Here is a 7,500-nt window from a genome sequence, read left to right as displayed (position 1 = left end):
AGACAGAGACAGAGAGAGATGTATTTTTCAAAGAGCTGTGCACTTCATCCCTAGTTGCACAAAAACAGCCCTCTAGGTTCGCAAACTTTTTTAGCCATGGACCCCCATTTGAAAATGTTTTGTGCCAGGGATATTTTTGATATATCTTCCAAAATGGTAGATGTAGAAGTTTGCAGCGTGGCAGCTCAGTGGCCACGGCAAATCATCTGCCTCCATCTCATCCTGCAGTCCACTGTCTATACTCTTCTTTCACACCAACTAACTTAATGTCCTCTTTCACTACATCCATAAAACCCCTAGGCCTCCTGCCTGTCAGTTCCAATGTCAGCATTCTTCTACCGATATTACTCACTATCCCTCCTCTCTAGATGTCTCAGATCTATCTCCAAAACATCTAACATGCGCTGTCCCTCTGATCCCTCGTTCCTGATCCTATCCAGAGAGGGACCTCAACATTTCTGTCTCTGCTACCTCCAGCTCTGCTGCCTGTCTTTTCCTCAGACTGTAAACCATATCTGTCTGTCTCTAAACCATACAACATATCTGTCTGTCTCTAAACCATACAACATATCTGTCTGTCTCTAAACCATACAACATATCTGTCTGTCTCTAAACCATACAACATATCTGTCTGTCTCTAAACCATACAACATATCTGTCTGTCTCTAAACCATACAACATATCTGTCTGTCTCTCCAACCTGCTTGCACTCGTTTCTTCACCTCTTTTCCGAACTCTATTGATCTGGAATGTTGATCCTAAATACTTAAAATGATCCATATGTCTTGTCTCTTCTCCCTGTAACATGTAATCCTGTAATATGTACAGTATGTAACGAGATACAAATAATGTTGTGTTACAGGCTGTTGTTTTTCACGCTCACAATTGACTCTGTAATAAGAGTTTTGAACAGATTCAATGTTTTTGATGTCCAACCCTCAATAATCAAGGTCAACATCATGGGAAATATCTCAGGAATGGAGGATACATAGGATAAATGCATGTATGGTATCATTGGTATGTCACACCATCTAGAAAATCAATGCTCTAGATTTCTATCGTAAAACACACACTTTATGAAATCCCATTTATTGAGTGCTCATATAACTTCATATATAAAACACTGGCTGTGAATCACTGATGAAAATAAGTACACACACACACACACACACACACACACACACACACACACACACACACACACATACACACACGTACACACATCGCACGCCCGCTCACATGCACACATGCACACGTGAACTCTTCACGGATGGAGAACACACATGGTTTGCTTTCAGAACTGGAACATAATCTGATGGTTGGCTAAGAGAGAGAAACAGATAGAATGGGTCTGGCATGCTGGTGTGTCGGTGTGTGCGTGCGTGCGTGCGTGAGTGCGTATGTGAGACAGACAGGCGGATGAACGCATTCAGATAATATTCAGATAACGACAGCGCAGAGACGCAGTGTTTACCGCTGACAAACAGCACGCTGTGTCCTCTTAGCCCATTCTGGCGGGAACCCCTTTTGGTGTTAGCATTATGTAATGCTTTAGCTATTAAAAATAGCAGATCTACAAGCTTGTAGGTCTGCTATTTTCCAAAAATCGAAGAAGGACTGACATAGAAACATAGCTTTTTCAGAAAACTGTCAGGATGTAGACAGAATCTGATCTCAGGTCAGAATGGGTTAGGCCAGTACTGTGCGCTTTGTGGTTACACGTGCCTCAGAGCTGCTTCACAATCGTTTACGTCCACTTGTGTTTGATTTTCCCTTCCCCTCGCCGGGGCCAGGGGGCTGAAGACACCATAACAACATCACAACATCATCCTATGCTAACTCAGACGTATTTACACAGCATTAAAACTAGACTGTGTATCTGTGTTTCGGTGCTGTGTTCATGAATATGTTCTGTCCGTCCCGAATAAACAAATAAGACAGAGCACTGGTTCTCAAACATTTCAATATCGAGGACCCCCATAACACAGAGTGTACCAATGTGTACACATTGTTACATTGTTGTTGGGGAGAAGTTTTGTACTTATAATTTGTTGGTTGAGGTCCCCCAGGGGTCTATACTTGGCCCACATCTCTTGTCAGAACGTAGATTGCTTTATTGTCTCCAAATGTCTTTGATTGAGTACAGTTAGTCCAAAAGGCCATTTAGGCCCTATGCAATCAATTCATAGATATAACATGAAGAATAACAAAATTCAATAAGGTAAAACAGAAAAAAAAACCTAGTATAAACTCTAGTATTGTGTCTGTGGGCGTCGTGTTGCTTTTTTTAGGTAGTCATTCAGGTATGCGGGCACTGAGGGCATTGAGGGCAAGGCTGCATTTACAATTGATTAACTCGGAGCCAGTTTAGACTAGCAAAATGAGTTGGAAAGAGGTGGTTAATTGGCCCAAGGCTGAGAAATAGTCAAATTAATTTGTTTTGGGAGGTCTGAAGTGTAGTCTTAAGTGACATTACATTAGTTAGTTAGTTAGTTAGCTAGTTAGCTAGTTAGTTAGTTAGTTAGTTAGTTAGTTAGTTAGTTAGTTAGTTAGTTAGTTAGTTAGTTAGTTAGTTGCTGCGAGAGTGAGGTCTAGACAACACCAACTCGGGATTGGCCGTTTCACTCATATGGATATGAAGAATCAACTGACTGAGAGAAAACACTAATATTACTGCTGCTGAATTAGTTACACTTTCACTAGAAACGGACTGTATCAAATATGATTGACTGACTGTCGTAAAGGATACAGAGACCCCTCCCCGACAATTTCACAGAGAGAGTTTGTTTATTTTTGAACCACAATATATATGCTTACAGTATATGAGATGATTTTAAGATGCCCCCATGTTATTCTCTATAGAGAAATGACTGTGAAACAGGGGATGAGCGAGTGACATCAGGACTTCGGCGCTCTATTTCCAATCCGTGTTATTTCACCATGTTTGGGTGAGATCGGGTTGCTCATACAGAGGTCGCTGAGGGCTCCTCCTCAAAACAACAGGTTTTGGAATCTGTTGGGAACGGTTCACAACATAACCTGCATGTACGCATGTCGCAAGCCCTATCTACAATAATATGAATAATGGATTGCATTTGTATAGCTTTATAGCTTTTATATGCACTACGTGCCTACTCAAAGCTCTTACAATGGTCCATTCATTCATACATTGGGAGGTGAAGCGGCGAACCGTCGACACCAGCGTCCACACTTCCCACATTCACACACTAATGGTGGCAACCACTGGTGGAGGCATTGTGGGGTTCAGTGTCTTGCCCAAGGACACTTTGACATGTAGACAGGAGGAGCCGGGATTCGAACCGCCGACCCATGGATCATTGGACAACCTGCTCTACCTATGTTTTTAAGTATTGCAAATAGACAAACTACATTCTACAAGTTCACAACGCGTCGATGTAGAACTGCTATTTTCACTATTTTAAAATGTTTTTCAAAATGGTAAGACATTACTAATACATTTAGGAATAAGGCAAGATAGCCATAGGGCCCACAGTCTCAGTATTTGTAAACAAATGATTCCTCTATATGTTATCTCCGTCTTGCAGAGAGCTTTGCCCTCAAAACCAAAGCAAAAAAAAGTTGATCTAACATCTCACAGTGTCACATTGCAACACATTGTGAGCTTGTAAATGTGCCATTTTCAGCACATGCTTGCCTATCATGCCATTCATGTCTTGTTATTACTATTTAGCCTATTCAGCACCATCAGCTTCGATGAATGCAGGTTGTTTTTGTTTAATGACTCTCAACTGAACCTGTTGCAATGTATGTGCACACACACACACACACACACACACACACACACACACACACACACACACACACACACACACACACACACACACACACACACACACACACACACACACACACACACACACACACATACACACAGTGTCTCCCCCTTTACAACAATTTATTTTATTTTATTTTTGCAACATTTGCGGACGTAATGATTTTGTTTTTCTTGGAGGCTGCAAAGGATTTTTTTGTGACTCTCCCACGTTGTTTTGGGGGTGAAAACACCCGTAACACAAAGCAGACCCCCATAATAAAACCTTAGCGGTTTGAAATATCAACTTTATATTCCCGTTCGTGAAATTGTTTAGTTTCCCCCGACTGGGAACATCATAACAACGATGAACGCATAACAAGACCTCATGTCACACCAGAAATTAAAGCAATAGAATAATTTACAATAATTTACAATAACATTACCGTAACTTCCCCAGTGAACAAAACTGCTGAACCCGCGCTGGTGTGTAGATTCATAGCAATAACCCACAATGCTGCAGCGTGCCCCTGCATACTAATGTCCTTATTTGTTATGGTCCATGGGAAGGTCGGGAGTCTGGACTGTTGAGTCCATCTGAGATTTAGGTCCACAATAAGCCACAGACCACATCACGGCCACAACACCTGACAGAATGATGTATGTCCTCTTTTAAAAGGCTTTGTGCTGACAAATCTGATTTGTTTTTCGCAAATCTAACCTTCAGGACTTGACTGTCCACAGATATTTATATAGTCTGTGTGTTCACACATTGTTGGCCTATATCTGCATTGGTGGCTGTGGTAACAACATAATGACATAGTAAAATGAGAATTTGTCCGATTTTTGTGCTAAATTGGTGCTAAATGTGTGGGGTACCAGATCGTAGAGGTGCTCCCTTTGGTTTTGTGGCTGTGGACAGGCGCAGAAACTACCGTGGGGGAAGGGGATGTAGTTCCCCCCCGGCCCATGACTCCAGGGGGCCCGAGACTGGGCCAGGGGCTGTCAGACGATCGATCGATCGCCGACGACCACACAGCGTACCACGCAGATATCCCAGAAAAGGCATTATCTCTCAGGGCGCTACAAATATATCTACGCGTCCTGTAAGTTCACTTAAGAAATAAAACTATAGTGTTGACTAATCATTACAAGTATATAGCTCTTATTTGGAAGAGGAAGTCTGTTTCGGCTGTATAGCCTACGTCCATGACAAACAGTTGTTTTTTCAGATCATAATATTGCCGGGAGGGAGGAGGGACTGACAGACTGTAAACATTGGTTAGAAGTGATGGTGGTGGTGGATTGCTTTTAGCCAAAGTTTATATTACCATATGAAAGCCATGATGCTGCGCACATTTGACTTAAACAATGTGTATAGGCTACACACTTTGGAATATACGTTAAACATGGTGGATCCTATCGAGCTATACTGCGGCGGTAGCCAGCATTAGGTGAGTATAATTAATTAATTGTAAAAGTATCACGCTGACGCTGGTAAAATCAGCAGCAGCAGCTGCCCAAAACATTAACAGGTAGGCAGGCAAGCAACACTAGGCCTACTACTGTCACTGCCTGCAAGGATGTACTTGGAACTGTTGGCTCAACTTGGCCGCCGTGCCATATTCCTTTTAGTTCAGAAGTGGGTCCACCTTTTACCTGCAGCTCCACGGTCTGGTGCTTGCACACATGCAGCAAGCATACAAAGAACTACGATTTGTAGCTTGTCTGACACCTTAATCAAGTTGAGAAAGCAACTTATCTGCAGTTGCCTGGGCCGTGGCTCAGCGGTCCAGGCACCTTGGCCGGTAGCCCGAGTCTGGCAGTGTGCCGCCGGTTCGACTCCCGATCCCGACGGCCTTTACTGTGTGTGTGTGTGTGTGTGTGTGTGTGTGTGTGTGTGTGTGTGTGTGTGTGTGTGTATCATATTTGCGTAGCCCTGTCTTCTACCCTGAGCATTCCCAAACTAGGACAATGTGTTGGAATCAGGTGTGTCATGGGCACCTGCATCTCAGCAGGATTTTAGAGATAACAATGATGTTTTGCACTTTCTTTTTTTCATACTCTGAAGTTGTATAAATAAACAGAAGGGATAAACATGCACTTTAAAGGCATTGAAATTGAATTATGATGATTTCTACAAAGTGAATGTTTAGGCTACTCCTTCAGTTTTTAGTAGGACTCGTGTGGCTCTGATATTGACATGAATGACTTAAGCATTTTGACAAGAATGAGTCAATAACAGCGACAATTCACACACAGGCTCTGGCTATGGGTATGGCTATGCGGTAATCCTAACCATGCTTCAGCCCAAAATAGGGAACCCATGGGGTTCATGTTTTTCACGTCAGCCTAATAGAACCCATAACACCACATAACTCTAATGCGATGCTAACACAGAAAACAGTTAGCAATAGGACGATATACTGGCTGTTTACAGTTCTGCCACAGTGTGTGTGTGTGTGTGTGTGTGTGTGTGTGTGTGTGTGTGTGTGTGTGTGTGTGTGTGTGTGTGTGTGTGTGTGTGTGTGTGTGTGCGCATGCGTGCGTGCGTGCGTGCGTGCATGCGTGCGTGCATGCTTGCGTGCGTGCGTTTGTGTGTGTGCGCATAATGTGTGTGGTGTTGGAATTCATCACTCTGGGCTATTTGCATTCTTTTGCCTTTCCGTTTGTTTACGCTGAGTGTTACCATAGCAACACATGCGCTTGCACATATAAACACACTCTCTCTCTCACGCGCACGCACACACGCACACACACACACACACACACACACACACACACACACACACACACACACACACACACACACACACACACACACACACACACACACACACACACACACACAGTTCCAGAGCTACTGTGTAGACATATATCCTCAGTGAACACATTCTCTTGTCACAAACACTAACAAACAAGACAAATGAGCCTATTAACACTGTGTGCGGATACCATACGTGCATGCAGCACACATGTGCATGCCTCAGGCTGAGTATGTCTGTATGTGTACATATGTTTTGTACATATGTGTGTGTGTGTGTGTGTGTGTGTGTGTGTGTGTGTGTGTGTGTGTGTGTGTGTGTGTGTGTGTGTGTGTGTGTGTGTGTGTGTGTGTGTGTGTGTGTGTGTGTGTGTGTGTGTGTGTGTCTGTGCGAGCGTGCGTGCGTGCGTGTGTCTGACATTGGGAACAAATACTGGTCACAAAAACACACGTGTGTGTACAATGGCAAAAACACAACCTTTCCCTGAGCTCAGGGAAAGGTTGCTCAGACTTAAGCTCAGAATCACAGTAGCATAGGATGAAAGATGGTCTTTAAAAAAAAATATATATATATATATTATTCAGTTTAATCGGATCCAGTCTGATATCAGACATTTCTGCTCAGTTTGGGTCATATCAGTCCAATATACTGTATGTCCAATACGTCAGTTGAGGTCAAAAGGTTGTCTAAAGCAGTGGTTCTCAAACATTCTTCATGTCAAGGACCCGCAAAATGATTGTCTCTGTCAGGTCTGAACCGCATGAGTCCAAAATTAAAACTGATACTTTTCAGGATTCAAATGAAAAAATAACAAAAGTATAAGATCCACAGTATATGAAAGCTTAAAATGCGACCCTTCATGCCACGTTTCAAGCTTGCAGATATATACTTAATGCTTTTTGTCATGCTGTAGTTGGTATGATCAAGTTTTATTTTATTTCC

The 7,500-nt window shown here is 42.7% G+C and overlaps 1 protein-coding gene across 1 annotated transcript in view; it reads right to left on the bottom strand.

Moving 5' to 3' along the window:
- Positions 1-7,500, bottom strand: part of vegfc (vascular endothelial growth factor c) — a 78,603-nt gene that overhangs the window by 3,928 nt on the left and 67,175 nt on the right. The gene's annotated exons all lie outside the window — the stretch shown is intronic.

The sequence above is a fragment of the Protomyctophum parallelum genome, assembly GCF_964188405.1.
Source record: "Protomyctophum parallelum genome assembly, chromosome: 5".
Lineage (NCBI taxonomy): Eukaryota > Metazoa > Chordata > Actinopteri > Myctophiformes > Myctophidae > Protomyctophum > Protomyctophum parallelum.
The sequence above is the reverse complement of the archived record's forward strand: the minus strand, read 5'-3'. Positions and strand labels throughout refer to the sequence as shown.